Source organism: Trichosurus vulpecula, chromosome 2, assembly GCF_011100635.1.
Source record: "Trichosurus vulpecula isolate mTriVul1 chromosome 2, mTriVul1.pri, whole genome shotgun sequence".
In the NCBI taxonomy this organism is placed as follows: Eukaryota; Metazoa; Chordata; class Mammalia; order Diprotodontia; family Phalangeridae; genus Trichosurus; species Trichosurus vulpecula.
The window spans coordinates 235,257,853-235,272,664 of NC_050574.1; positions in this window are offsets into that span (position 1 = coordinate 235,257,853).

Genomic DNA, 14,812 nt, shown 5'->3' on the forward strand with positions numbered 1-14,812 from the left:
GCAGCCAGCAGTGCTCAGTGCTCCAAAAGAGCTCAGTCAGAGAAGGATCACAGAGAACTAGGGCAGGATGCCTGTGTGTGTGTGTGTGTGTGTGTGTGTGTGTGTGTGTGTAGATATAGCAGGTGTAGCTGAAGTAAAGAGCTCAGCATCCAGATAGGATCAGTTCTGTCCTCCCGAAAGTACCTTGGGGTAGAGACTGAGGCCAGTGAAATGTGAATTGCCCAGGAGGGGAGGAGGTAGAGATGGCTTTGAAGTGCAGCCTCCAATGGAAAGCTTAATTAAAGGAATCATAGTTAATGGACTAATATTAATATTAAATGTATGCTCCAAATGCCTTGGCAACTAACTTCATAAAAGGAAAAGTAATCAAACTACAAGAAGGCATAGACAATAGTGCAAGAGAGTTTGATTAATAGAACAGCCTTGACAAGGGAAAATCAGGAAGAATGGAACTCAATAATTTTTTTGTTCAAAAAACTTGAAAACAAATTATTTAAGAAAAATTCCCTATTTGATAAAACTGCTGGGAAAACTGGAAAGCAGTTTGGCAGAAATTAGGCTTGGATCAACACCTTATACCATATTACATAATACATTCTAAATATATATATATATATATATATATATATGTTCTCAATATTAAAGATCATTAAAAGAGAAAGATCCTATAACTTTCATAGTTAAAGATAGGAAATATTTTCTTAAACAAAGGAATGATAGAAGCAATAACAAAAAGAGAAATAAATAAAAACCATAGGAAAGAATGGTCTAAATCACCAATAATTAGAAAATATGCAAAAATGCAAAATAAAAAACCCTTAAAGCTTCACCTTATGCACTTCAAACTGGTAAAGATAACAAAAGATGAGAATAGTCAATATTAGAAGAGTAGTGGGAAGGTAAGCACACTATCTTTTGCAGTATTGGTGGATGTGTGAATCATCTCACAACCATTTTGTAAAGCAATTTGTAATTACTCAAATAAAGTGACTAACTCATCTGTACCTTTGACTCAGATGCCAGTGCTAGACTCATATATACCAAGACCAACGATAAGAAGAAATTCCCTATATACTTCAAAATATTTGTATCATCACTTTTTGTGATAGCAAAGAATTGGAAATAAAAGTAGAAACCTATTGATTGGGGAATGGCTAAAGAAATCATGACTCATGAATATGATGGGATATTACTATGCTATAAGAAATGATGAATGTGACAAATAGAGAAGCATAAAGAGAAACACAAATTGCTGTAAAGTAAGAAGAGGAAGAAAACAATATTTACAATGACTATAACAATGTAAATGGAAAGAAAACCACGGAAAAAATCTGCAGTTAATGTTGTAAAATTACAAAAAAAAACATGGATGGCTTGAAAGAAGAGATATGAGAAGATATCCTATCCTACTCTTTGTAGAGGCGAGAGGTCTACATGTATAATATACTGTACACATTTTCACAGTTTTTCTACATATAAGTTATGCTGACTTTTTTCCTTTTTTCCTTTAAAAATAGTATTTGTTATTTGATATGGCTCTTTGGAAGGCAAGGAGAGGGATCCTAGGGCAAATTATGGTGATAATAAAACAAAAAATATCAATAAAAACTTATTTGAAAAAAGGAAAAAATGATATATGAACATTCTCATTTTGAGCAACTTTGGAGAAGGGAAGAACATTAGGCATACATACAACAGAACACATTCTTTCCAAATGAAGTATGTTGCTTTTATGTAGATAGAAACTTTAAGCTATGGTGTAGGTTAATTAAAAGCCAAATCAAGAAGCTGTTAAAAAGAGACCCTGAGTCACAACATAAGGTAATAATGACTGTCATCTATATATCCTTTTTAATTTTGCAAACTGCTTTAAGTATGTGATCTCATTTGACACAACAATCCTGAGAAGCAGATACTATAGATATTATTATTATTATTATTAATCATCTCTAATTTTACAGAGGTAGAAAATGAGGCTCAGGTAAATTAAGTTATTTGTTCATGGTCTTGCAGGTGTCATACCTAACAAGTGTCAGGGATGGATTTGAACCCAAGCTTTTCCAATTCCAAATCCTACGTGTGTAATATGTCACACTGCAAGTATTTTTTCCTTGTTTCTATTAAAAATCAATTACATGCAGGTATTTTGTACTTCAAACTATCAGCCCTAGGAGGAAAAACTCCATAATATTTTAACAGCAATCAGGAGCACTGAACCTGATTTCAGAGCAAACATTATACATAGAAAATGTTTAAACTAGAGAAAGAACTGAAATAAGGGGAAAACAATGAAAATACTGTCTACTCAAACAGGAGAAGTGAGGCTTTTCAAAATTTCTGTTTCCAAGAACTCACCAAAGGAAATATTTAATTTACTGGGATATTTTGAAAGACACAAGTGAAAAGGCAAGACAACCAGAACTGAATAAATCAAGCAAACATCATTGACAATCGACAGAACTTTGCAGGTGATTAAATACTATTTGAGACAGCTGGGGGTGAGCCCAGTCCAGACAGATTTCAGGAAAACAGAATCCTTATGTTTGCAAAATGAGCTCAGAAAACAGAATTGATAAACAAGCCACAGTCATAAATTTCCCAGGATATTGATAAGACTGCAGAATAGACACTGAATAAAGAACCAGAGGGGATGAGAGGAATCTGAAAGAAAAAAAAATCCTAGGTTTTCAGACCTACAGAAAATACTTAGCATATCTTCCTACAAGGTCCCATTTTCCTCCCAGGTTGCATAACACGTAAGAAATGATTGACTTTCTTCTCTGATGGCCTGGTTGCTTCAAAGTTCCTGTGATTTTTCTAACTTCTATGGAACAATTTAAAATTAAATTGAAAATTAATGCTGAAAAATACTATTTTAACAAATCAATTTTCAATATGTTTCTTAAACATTTGTATAATTAAAATATTAGCTGACACCTGGATAGCACTTTAGGGTTTGCAAAATGCTTTATATTCAACTCAATTCAACAAATTTAAAAAAATGTCAATGAACAAGCATTTCAGTTACCAAATACCTTCTCCCTACTGAAAAAATAAAGAAAAAAAGAACCTTTGTGAGAAATGTATGGTTGAACAAAACAAATTCCCATCTTGGCCATCTCCAAAAAAGGGTCTTGTTCTGCATATTTAGTCCAAGACCATTTTGTAGCATTTTTTTGTTATTGGCCCTCTGAAGTCATGATATAAAGAAAAGTGAGCAGAAACAAAAGAACAAGTTATACTATAGCAACACTGCAAGACTACCTTTGAGAGACTTAAGAACTCTGACCACTCAATGATCAACAAATATTTATATACAAGGTGCTAGTGATACAAAGACAAAGGCAGTCTTCGTCTCCCGCAGAAGTTATGTTTGATTTACAGTTTCTCATTTGACCCTTAAAACAATTTTATGAGGCAAACAGTTCAATTGCTGTTACACCCATATTAAAGATGAGGAAACCAAGGCTCAAAAAAGGGTGTGTCTTGCCCAAAGTTATCTAGTTACTAAATAACAGAACCATAACTCGAATCCAGGTCTTCTAACTCCAAACTCAGTATCTTCTCACTCCCATTCAGCTGTTTCTGTTAATGAGTTCATGATACCTGACCCACTCTAAGAAATATTGTTTTTAAGCCTGCTGCTTCTTGGCAGAGACGTGATGGGCGAGAGGGGCAGAATGAAGCATACATTTTCAGACATGACCAACATGTTGACTATTTTGCTTAAGCAGATTTGTGTGTCCAGGGACACAGAGCTACTTAGAAAAGACTATCAGCAAGACATCAAAAAATACAGAAGGAAAAAATAGTTCAGAAGGAGACACAAACAAATGAGGCAATCATGTTACTATTCTTGATTTTATATGCAATTTTTTGTCCTTTGTATATTGACATTTGTGTTTGTTGATGACTGTTAAGTTCATAATGTTAAAAAAAGATTTTTTACAAAATATTGTTGCTTTTGTCTTTCTGGGCTTTTGTTTACTTGTGTTCATGAATTGTGACATTATGCCAATAGATGTGGAGGAAAGAAATCAACCAAAAATATTTCATCTCCACCAGTAAAACAGACACATAACAGTAACTGTTAACAGCTTCTCTGCATTCAGGGTTCCAGAACTAAGAAAAATTCCCTCTGAACCAGAGATTTACATTTCGTTTTCACAATTCAATTCACTGCGATAGCCATGAATTACCTCAGTGAAATGAATAATTTATTGGCTTGATTCAAATTTTACCAACTTTAAAAAAATTACTGAGAAGACTTCACCAGTTAAGGACTAACCCAACACTAAGAGTTCCAGCTTTTCAAATGGATAAAAATTTTAAAGTCTTGCATGCAACCTTTCACGGCAGCACATCAAATATTCTGATACAACAGGTCTCCCTTAAGCTTTCATCAATGCAATTCAGCCTATCTCAAATTTTTTCTCTCCAGAAACTCAATAATTCTGAAAATCTCAAGGGGAAGAAAGATAACAGAACAGAAGTGGAAAAGGAAGTTTTCTCTCATTTTCATTTCCCAGAGGTTAGTCCAGTGGTGATGAGAAAAATTTCTCTGAGCTATGGATACTGGAAGGCTTAGGAAATGGTGGGACCTTATAGCATTTCAATTAAACATAGATGCTAGGATTTAAGATCTCCAGAATATTTTAAACAATTTGGTGTTTTATTAATAACCAGATAAAACAGGCTAGAGGCAAAAGGAAGTAGTCAGTGAGGAATTTAGGAACTGGCTTTTCCCCGAGAAGGCAGTACTATGCTTTGAGTCAGAAAGACCTAGATCTGTTTTGTCTTTCCCATGTATCATCCACATTACCCTAGACCAGCTACTTCCCATAGACTCAGTTTCCTCACCTGTAAAATGCATGGAATAATACCTGTAAAACCTACCTCACAGGGTCATTAGACTAACATATATACACTGCTATATAAATGTCATTTTAAAATGTTCTCCTCTTGATAAAATTTGGGTTTATAGATGTTATTGATGCTTTTTCATTAATTTTGACAGTTGACCCTTCCACCTCCATACCAGTAAATCTTCCCTTCTAACAAATATTTAAAATTTCCTAAAGAGTTCTCAAAATAAGTTTGACAAAACTGGTAGCATATGCAGCAGTCCACCTACTCCCCACCAGATACACACATACACACACCTCTTCAGTAATATTAGGTAACATTTACATGATGCTTTAAAGTTTGCAAAGTACTGAATATCTATCATCTAATCGATAGTCCTCACAACAATCCTATGGTAGGTACTGTTACTGCACCCGTTTTACAGACGATGAAACTGAGGCAAAGAACCTGTAAGTGTCTTGTTCAGGCTCATACAGTGGCTGAAGTGAGATCCTGACTCAGGACTTTCTGACTCCAAGTCTATTACTCTATTTACTAGACCACCTACAGTTGCAGAAAGGTGCACTTTTCACATTTCTTCTCATGGGCATGTTTGGTCATTTTAATTACATTTCTGTTTTATTTTTCTGTCCATTTATGCTGCTGTGGTCCTTGTATATATTGTTTTCCTTATGGTTACTTACTTTACTTTGCATCAGTTCATATGTCTTCATGGGTTTTTCTGAATTCTTCAGAGTCATCATTTCTTAAGGTGAAATAACATTCCATTATATTCATGTTCCACAGTCTGTTTAGCCTTTCCCCAGTGCATGGACACTCACTTTATTTTTAGTTCTTTGCTTCTATAAAAAGAGATTCTATGCATATTTAATATCAAACACATTTCTTTAGCCTGAGATCTCAAGGTTGAAATATATAGATGTTTTAGTCATCTCTCCCATAAAATTCTCAACTGTTGCCCAGAACGAGTGGAGCTATGATCAAAGAACACTGAATATGAAGCCTTGGATAGTGCAAAGGGGGAGAGAAGAGGGAGGTTTTTGGTTGAGAAATAATTTTCCCCAGCTTGTACAAAAGAAATAGCAAATACAGTAAAATAAAAGCAAACTAAACCACTCCAGTTGATTGCATGTCCCTTAAGAGCTGCTACTTACTTAGAGTTAAATGGGCTGCATCTTTCATGTTCAGTTTGGCTTCCCTAAGAGGACATCATATCTTACCCTGCAATCAGTATGGATATGGTACATCCAAAGAAACAGAGTGAATGGGTCATGGCTAACTGAACTCACTGGTTCTGGACTCATTTGATCTACCATATAGAATGTCAGCATAGAATTGAATAAGTATATGTTAAGTTCTTACTCTACATCAGCAGCGTGAGAGCTGCAGAAGGTACAAGACAAAAATAGATCAGGCTCTGCCCTCAAGGAGTTTACATTATACCACCAAAATGGAATTTTAGCTATATTTATTATTGTTAGGGTATAACAACAATTCAGTAGCAGCAGCTGTTGAGGTGTAAGAACCAGCAAGACCAGCAACAAGAGCTGCCAGCACAGGTTCTTTTGATCTGCTTTACTAAGGAAAGTTACTTTAAGGAGTTAACAATAACACTTTAATCACACATATAAATATCATTCACTTAGTTAAGGAGGAAAAGCCAGCACCCTGAACTTCAGAGCAAATACAAACGAATTACAAACAGAGACAATATAAACAATTCATAGTTTATAGAGAACCAACGGGTCTGGGTCAGCAAAGCCAGGGGGCAAGTACAAAGGCTTGCCCAGAGTGTCAACACTCCCTACATGAGTGAGCCCCAAAGGAAAAACGCTAACCTCTGAGTTTATATACCCTGTCCAGGGTCAAAGGGCATTACAACATGCGACTCACACCCACGTGGCCTAAAAGCTTCTGGCGTCACAAACATGTGACTCAAACCCATGTGAACTAGGCTTTCCCTTGAGGCAAGCAGGTCATCAAAGACTCCCAATTTAATCAAAGAAACAAAGGCCGGACTCACCAAGGGTGCTTGATTAAATAAGTGCTCCAAAAGAGAAAACAGTAAAAAAAGTCCCACCTTAATTACTGTAACATAGGGGAAACAATATGTATACAAATAGATACAAAATACACAGCTAGGAGGTGCCATAGATAGAGTAGAACTTCTCCATGAGTTCAAATGTGGCCTCAGACACTTACTAGCTGTGTGACCCTGGGCAAGTCACTTAATCCTGTCTGCCTCAGTTTCCTCATCTGTAAAATGAGCTAGAGTAGGAACTGGCAAGCCACTCCAGCATCTTTGCCAAGAAAACCCCAAATGGGACCATAAAGAGTAGGCCAAGACTGAAAACGACGGAGCAACAACATAAACAAAATAAATACACAGTAATTTTATGGGTAGAGAGGCAGTGTAGAGACAGCTAATACTTAGACAAATCAGGTAAGACCTTGTATGACATGATCCTTGAGCTGAGCCTTGAAGGGAACTAAGTGTTCCAAGAGGTGGAGGTGATGAGGGAAAGCCTTCCAAGCATGTGGTTCAGCCAGTGCAGAGGTAGAGATAAGGGTTGGGCTGTTTGGAAGGGTAAGAACAAAATGACTGGGGGTAGTTAGCTCTATTGGTAGCATTGAAAATAAGTTGATGGGTTTGATGATTTCAGCACCAAGGTAAATTTGTTCTTTTTTTTAACATATGGTCACACACACACACACACACACGTATATTTATATATCATCATCGCCCTTACCTGCATAAACATCCATATTTGGGAAATTGCTGTGTGGGGTTAAGGATAGATATAGGTCTGTATCTGAAATAATATTCCATTATATTTATGTATCATTGTTTAGTCTTTCATTGGTGCATGTGCACTTACTTTATTTTTAGTTCTTTGCTACTACAAAAATTTATTCTATGAATATTGTAATGCATAGGATGCTTTTTTTTAGGTTTTTAACCTTGGAATATACAGGAATGAGATCTTGAGGTCAAAGTACGTGGATATTTTTGTCACATTTTTTCCATAAATTCTCAATTGTTTTCCAGAACAGTTGGTGCTATGATTGAAGAACAGTGATATAGATCTATTTCTATAAGGACAAATATAACTTTCAATTTCTCTTCAATCCCAAGCAGCCATCTCACAAATTGAGGCCATTATGCAGACAAAGATGATAGTGAGGATGATAAAAGCCTATTTTATATAACACTTTAAAATTTTTAAAGCACTTTATGCACATTAAATCAATTGAACCTCAAAACACCCAAATGAGGTAGAGCCTACAGATATTATTAGCTCTGTTTTACCCTTGAGGAAACTGATAGAGTTGGCAAGTGTCCAAAGTCAGAATTTGAACCCTGACCCCGAATCTAGTAATCTAGCTACTCCAACCCACTCCAGATCAGAAGGGAGAAGAATGTGTAAACAGCTGCAATTAATAAGGCAGGTCACATTTATAGCGTACTCTATAGTACATTAAGATTTACAAAAAAAAATTCCTTTTGACAACCCTGTGAGATGGATAGAATATGTGTTATTATCTTGACCCTTCCCTCCCACCCCCAAACCCAACTGTTTGTTGTTGTTCAATTGTTTCAGTCATCGTCCAAATCTTTGTGACCCCATGTGGGGTTTTCTTGGCAAAGACACTGGAGTGTTTTGCCATTTCCTTCTCCATCTCATGAGGAAACCAAGGCAAATAGGGTTAAGCAACTTGGGCCAGAGTCACACAGCTAGTGTCTGAGGCTGGATTTGAACTTGAGTCTTTCTGATTCTAGACTGGGCACTCTGAGCCACCTACCTGCCTCCCTATCCCAACTACTTTTTTTATTTAGTCCCCTAATTTTGTTGCTGTAGGGAACTCCCAGGGAGGGAACTCCATCTAGCAACCTGAAATTTAAGGATTTAGAGAGTAGCCTGGAGCAGTGAGAATTTAAGCAACTTGTCCAGGGTCATACAGAAAGTATGTGTCAGAGACACGACTTAATCCTAGATCTTCTAGCCCAGGGGTGGGGAACCTGTGGCCTTGAGGACACCTGTGGCCCTCTAGGTCCTCAAGTGTGGCCCAAAGGAGGACCTAGAGGGACACAGGTAGCCTCAAGGCCACAGGTTCTAGACTCCAAGGCTGGCTTTCTGGTCACAACTCCACTCTACCTCCATTCCCGTTTTATGGGTGACAACACTGAAGCTCTGGGAGATAAAGTAATTTGCCCACTGTCACATAGCTACTAAGTCTCAGAGCCTGGATAAGAACTCTATTCTTCTGACAATGAATGAGGATGTTCTTGCAACACACTGATACTGCCTCATCATCACAAGGTCAATGTTATCCCCTTAGCCAGTAGACAGCACATTTTTAAAAGCAGCAGACTGACTAATTTAGCGAGATATTAAAAGATATTTCTGGGAAATTGTATAGTTAATCAATAGCCAGCTGGTCCTGATACAGTTGAGTCTACCATCCTACAGTTCTATGAGCTGGAAGTTTGAACAGGAGCATTGAAATTACTGCCATTCATGCTCAGTTGGGATTTTGAGCTTATTAAACAAAAAGAACAAGTTAAATTAACATTCACATTCTGAAAAAAGTCCTTAGAAGCAAGGGAATTCGTGGTAAAACTGCCATTCCATCCTTAAATCATCTCGTCACAAGTCTGTATTGCAGCCCCAAAGGTAAGATCACCCAGTGTTATGTATTCCTCTGGCAGAGAACTAATGTAGGAGATGAAAAAAAAAGCCCTCTGTACATTAGGATGAGTTCAGTCAAGTACATGCAGCAGAATGAATTCTGAATGCTGTCACTTCTGTGGATTTAAAGGCATGCCTTAATGTTATTTTAATGTGGCCTTTCAGTTATTCTTTCTTTCTTCTTTTTAAAAGTGGTAGTGTGACTTATGTTGAGTTACTCCACTGACATTTTACAGTTCCATCACAGAAATCACGTCCGCTGAGGCCCCATGCTTCACCTGAAGATAGTGGAAAGGCGACTGGAAATATTCTGCATGAGACACTTTGATAGACACTGGAGGGACTGGATCCACCCATGTAGATTAGACAAGTTCACCAAACTCTGAAAGGTAAACAGGGTTCCTTATCTCAAATCCAGAGGCAGTTGCTGTTCATAGCAGGCTAAAGGGAATAATATCTTCTCTGGGTTTGACCAAAACCCAAGCATTTCACACTCAACAGTCTGACTGCCATGACCCAGACTCAGAAGACTAAAGGGCAAACAGCCTGGACAGTTATCTAGCAAACAGGTCTGACAGCTTCTACTCTACCTTTCTTCTATTACCACCTCTGACATATTAAGTGTCTTTTGGTGAAAATCATAAACTCATCATCAAGAGGTTTCATGATTTTCACTGTGAAGCAGCTTCTCGTCAAGTTACATTCCAACATTCCTTTCCCCCACCCATATCCTGTGCATGTACTTACTGAGAATATCACTTTGCCCACATTTACATTTTCAACCTAGAAAATTATTATTTTTTTAAAAAAGCAGTAGAGCCAGGGAGTATATTTAGATCTCCAAAGTCATGTTTGTTATGATGGTACATACAAGTTCCAGAGTATATGCATTACATATCCAAATTATTTTTAATTTAATATATATACACATATATATATATATATATATATGATTTCACATGTTATATGCAATGATGAAAAGGAAAAAATATACACAGTCAGTAGGAGGTATCACTGTTCTGATTAGAAGTAATAATGCTAGTAGTTCTAATTAGGTGAGGAATTCATTTACTGACTCAGATCTATGCTTGCAGTCAATAGGAGTATGCAGAATAATTTATAAAACTCTTCACCTTGCTAGGTGACTGCCCTTGGGGACCTACAATTTTACGTCTATTAAAAAACCAATACAACTACACTAATTCACCTCACTTTCAGGATTTTAAGTCAGGAACTTGGAGAAAACCTTTAAAAATTTGCTCTCCCAAATATTTAAGCATTAGGTTCGAATGATAATGCTTCTCATTAGCTACTAGCTTTGTTATATTAAGTTAAAAAACACCATCCAGTTTCTGATGTCAAAAAATAAGTAACTGTTATATAGAAAGTGCATTTAGGTATTTTATTCATTTATGCGCTGTAACTTGAGAGGCAATGTTATAGAGCATAGTAAACCAGCCTCAGAGCCTGGGTTCCAATCCCGCCTCAGATACATACTGGTTATGCAACCCTGGGCAAGTCACTTGGAACTCTCAGTGTTCTAGGCAACTCTAAGTCTCAGAGAAAGTGCCAACCTCAATTTGTGGAGAGAGTGTCCTCATCAGTAGCTAGGTGGTGGATAGAGCGCTGAGCATGGAGTCAGGAAGACTCCTCTTCCTGAGTTCTAATCTGGCCTCAGATACTTACTAGCTGTGTGACCCTATGCAAGAGTCACTTAACTTTGTCTGCCTCAGTTTCCTCATTTGTAGAATGAGTTGGAGAAGGAAATGGCAAACCACTCCAGTATCCCTGCCAGGAAAACCCAAATGGGGACATGAAGAGTAGGATACGGCTGAATAACGACAATAACGACTCCCAATCTGAGAGTTCCCTATACTAATGAAATCACCTGGTCAGTGCTTATCCCAGCCCTTACATTAGCTAGCTAACTTCAGTACGGAGGACCTTGCATTTGGGACCAGTCACTAGAGTTGTGTGACTTGGTGGCCAAAGAAGAATTTTTCCTTCCTCATTGTCTTCTTTGCTTGCCTATATCTACATGGAGAGCTCTCCTCAATTCCCAGAGGGTAGGAGAAGGGAAAATGGAGTGTAAATTGCTCAAGCCACCCTTCCCTACACAGTCTCCCTCTCCTTGTCACCATTGTTCTAACAGGAGTACTGACTTCAATCGATTCCCGTCCTAAGCACATGTCTTCCTACCTCAGCAGTGGCTTCTCCTCCAACCCTGCTCATTTGACTTTTAGCATTATTAAAGAAAAAGTAAAAAAAACTAATTAATATTCATATTTCTTGTGGGCTGGTAGGGAAAAGCACTGAATTTGAAGTCGGTGTACCGGGATTTGAAACCAAATTTTGCCACTTAGTGCCTGTAATATTTGGGGTAAATTCTCTAGGATTGTTTTCTCCTCTGGAGCAGCTAGGTGGTGCAGTGGGTAGAATGCTAGAGTCAGGAGTCTCACCTTGCTGAGTTCAACGCTGGCCTCAGATACTGCCTAACTGTGTGACCCTGGGCAAGTCATTTACCCCTGTTCGCCTCAATTTCCTCATCTGTAAAATGGAGAAGGAACTGGCAAAACACTCTAGCACCTCTATCTCTGCCAAAAAAACCTGAAATGGGATCACAAAGAGTCAAATATGACTGAAAATGACCAAGCAACAAGTTTTCTTTTCTATAAAATGAGGAAATGGACTAGATCATCTCTAATGTCCCTTCTAACTACAAATCTATGATGCTATGAGCCTGTGATCCTGTTCTCCACTCCAAGGCATTCCTGGACTGGAGTTTTCCACTCAGTATCTCTTATATCATCATTCACTCTCCTCTTTCACAGAAGAGGTATCTCTAATTACCTCCATGGTGACTCCTCCTTTACTCCTTTCACTCCAGTCTCCTCCAAATCTGTGGCAGTAAACATGCCCTCTCATTCACAAAGCTTTACTCTCTCCTCCTCCACTGCCTCCTTGGTGTCTTCCTACAACATGCTCAGTTCTCCCCCATCTTTTGACCGTTCTACCTCATCTAGCTACTGTGCCATTTCATCTCTTCATTGTCTAATATCTGGAGAAGGTAGTCTATGCTCAGTGCCTCCTCTTTATCATCATCTGCCTTCAGACTCTTACAACTTGACTTCTCCCTTTACAACTCTACTGAAATGGCTAATTAAAAGTCTATCAATGACCTCACTTTCAAATTCACTAGTTTGTTGTTATTGCTGTTTTTGTTCAATTCCCATCCTCTCTGACCTTTCTGCACATTTGGTCCTGTTGACCATCCATTCCTTGGGGTGTATTTTCAGAGGTATCATACTCCTCCATTTTTCTGCCTTTCCTCTGTCCTTCTGTAGCACTTCGTTGTCTTCTGATCTTAAAAGCCATGTTCCCCAAGTACCTATTCTTAGGTCTTCCTTCTACATTTTCTCCCTTGACAATGTCATTCACTCTTGTGGCTTTAGCAATCACTGCTATACAGATGACCCCTAGATCGCTATCTTTATCTCTCTACTGAGCTTCAGACTCACAACTCCATCTGTCTTCAGAAAGCAGACAGCTTACAGAGGACAGATACAAAAGTGCGGCATGATCCTGTAATACAGTTGGGAGCATTAAGACTCAGGGGATCTGAAGTTAGTGAGAAAGGCCTAGGACATCAAAAAATGTTGTGGGGGGCGGGTAGGGGTGGATTGGTTTTCTTTACAGCCATATTGATGAAAAGAAGATAGGGTTTATATCTGCAAAAGTTACAGAGGAAGGATGAGAAGCATCCCCCAGAGTAAAATTCTATAGGGCAAGTCAACTCAAAAGGGATAGATAGAATTTAGAACTCAAAACTTTAGAAAAAGTTTAAAAAATTGTTTTAACATGTAATTGGGGTGCAGGAAATAATATATATATATACATTATAAAATAAAATATGAATTAATATTGTTTAAAAAGGGATAGGAGATTTTAAAAATAAATTTCAGTAGACAAAAAGAGAAACAGTTCTGTAATGGGAGGTCTAATTCTTAGAGGATGCTCAATATGCTCTGCCTGCCCAGTAGCCAATCGATACCTGATGCTCAAGACACCAGCTGCCTTTTGAGGTCCCACAGGCCCCTCTATCAAAGGAAAGAAGAGGAGAATCCTCCATCCCAGAATCGGCCTTGCTTAGGAGGTCATGTCCTATCTGACTGGGTCAGGTGGGAAGAAGGGTATCTCCCTACTGTCTCTGCCCCAGCTCAAGAGAATCAATCTTAAGGCTGGTAGGAAGAAGAGAGTTGAGGGTTTGGGAGTTTGCTTTTAGTATATTATAATCCATGGAGTTCCCACTCATCAGTCAATTAAAAGGATCATAAGAGCTGCCAGGAAGCAGGCAGATGATATCTCTGCCTGCTCTAAAGTGGGAGGGGTAAGGACCCCTCCATCACACAATCCCAAGGGGGTATATAATTTCCACCATTGGAAGAAACTCATTACCCAATTTAGTTTTTTTTATGCACAGAAAATGGAATCAAGACCAATAAACAGGACAGAAGAGTAAAAATAGTATCAAGAGTGCTAAAACTAACAAAAAAATGAGATGAGACTGGCAAAGGAAGATAAGGACAACAACAACGTTTTTATTTTTATTGTTCTATTTTGTTTGGCAGGACAGCTAGGTAGTACATAGAGTTCCTGGCCTGGAGTCAGGAAGACTTATCTTTCTGAGTTCTAATCCAGCCTTAGATACTTCCTAGCTGTGTGAACCTGGGCAAGTCACTTAACCCTGTTTTCCTCAGTTTCCTCATCTGTAAGATGAACTGGAGAAGGAAAAGGCAAACTATTCTAGTATTTTTGCCAAGAAATCCCCAAATGTGGTCATGAAGAGTCAGACAGGACTGAAATGACTAAAAAACAACATCATTTTGTTTTGTGAAAAATATTAGGAGAAAAAAGGGATAGGTTCTTTATTTAGGCTGAATAGAATGATAGAGAGAGGCAGAACTACACCATCCTTATTTTGCTTGGGTTTTCCCTGGCAAGGTGGATGACCTTAGCCTTGGAAATGACAGAACTAAAGAGCCCAAAAGAAAACTGACACCCACCTAAAACAAGTTAGAAGATACCAAGAAAGCACCTAGCTGCCCTTGATCCATACATTCCCCAGCCCAAATCAACCTCATTCTAAGGTACTGATCACTAAACATTTGGAAAATAGTGGAAATGAGAAAGATACCACAAAATTAGAAAACAATATCCCAATTTCCCCCAAAGAAAAAAGAACTTGTCTTTAAACT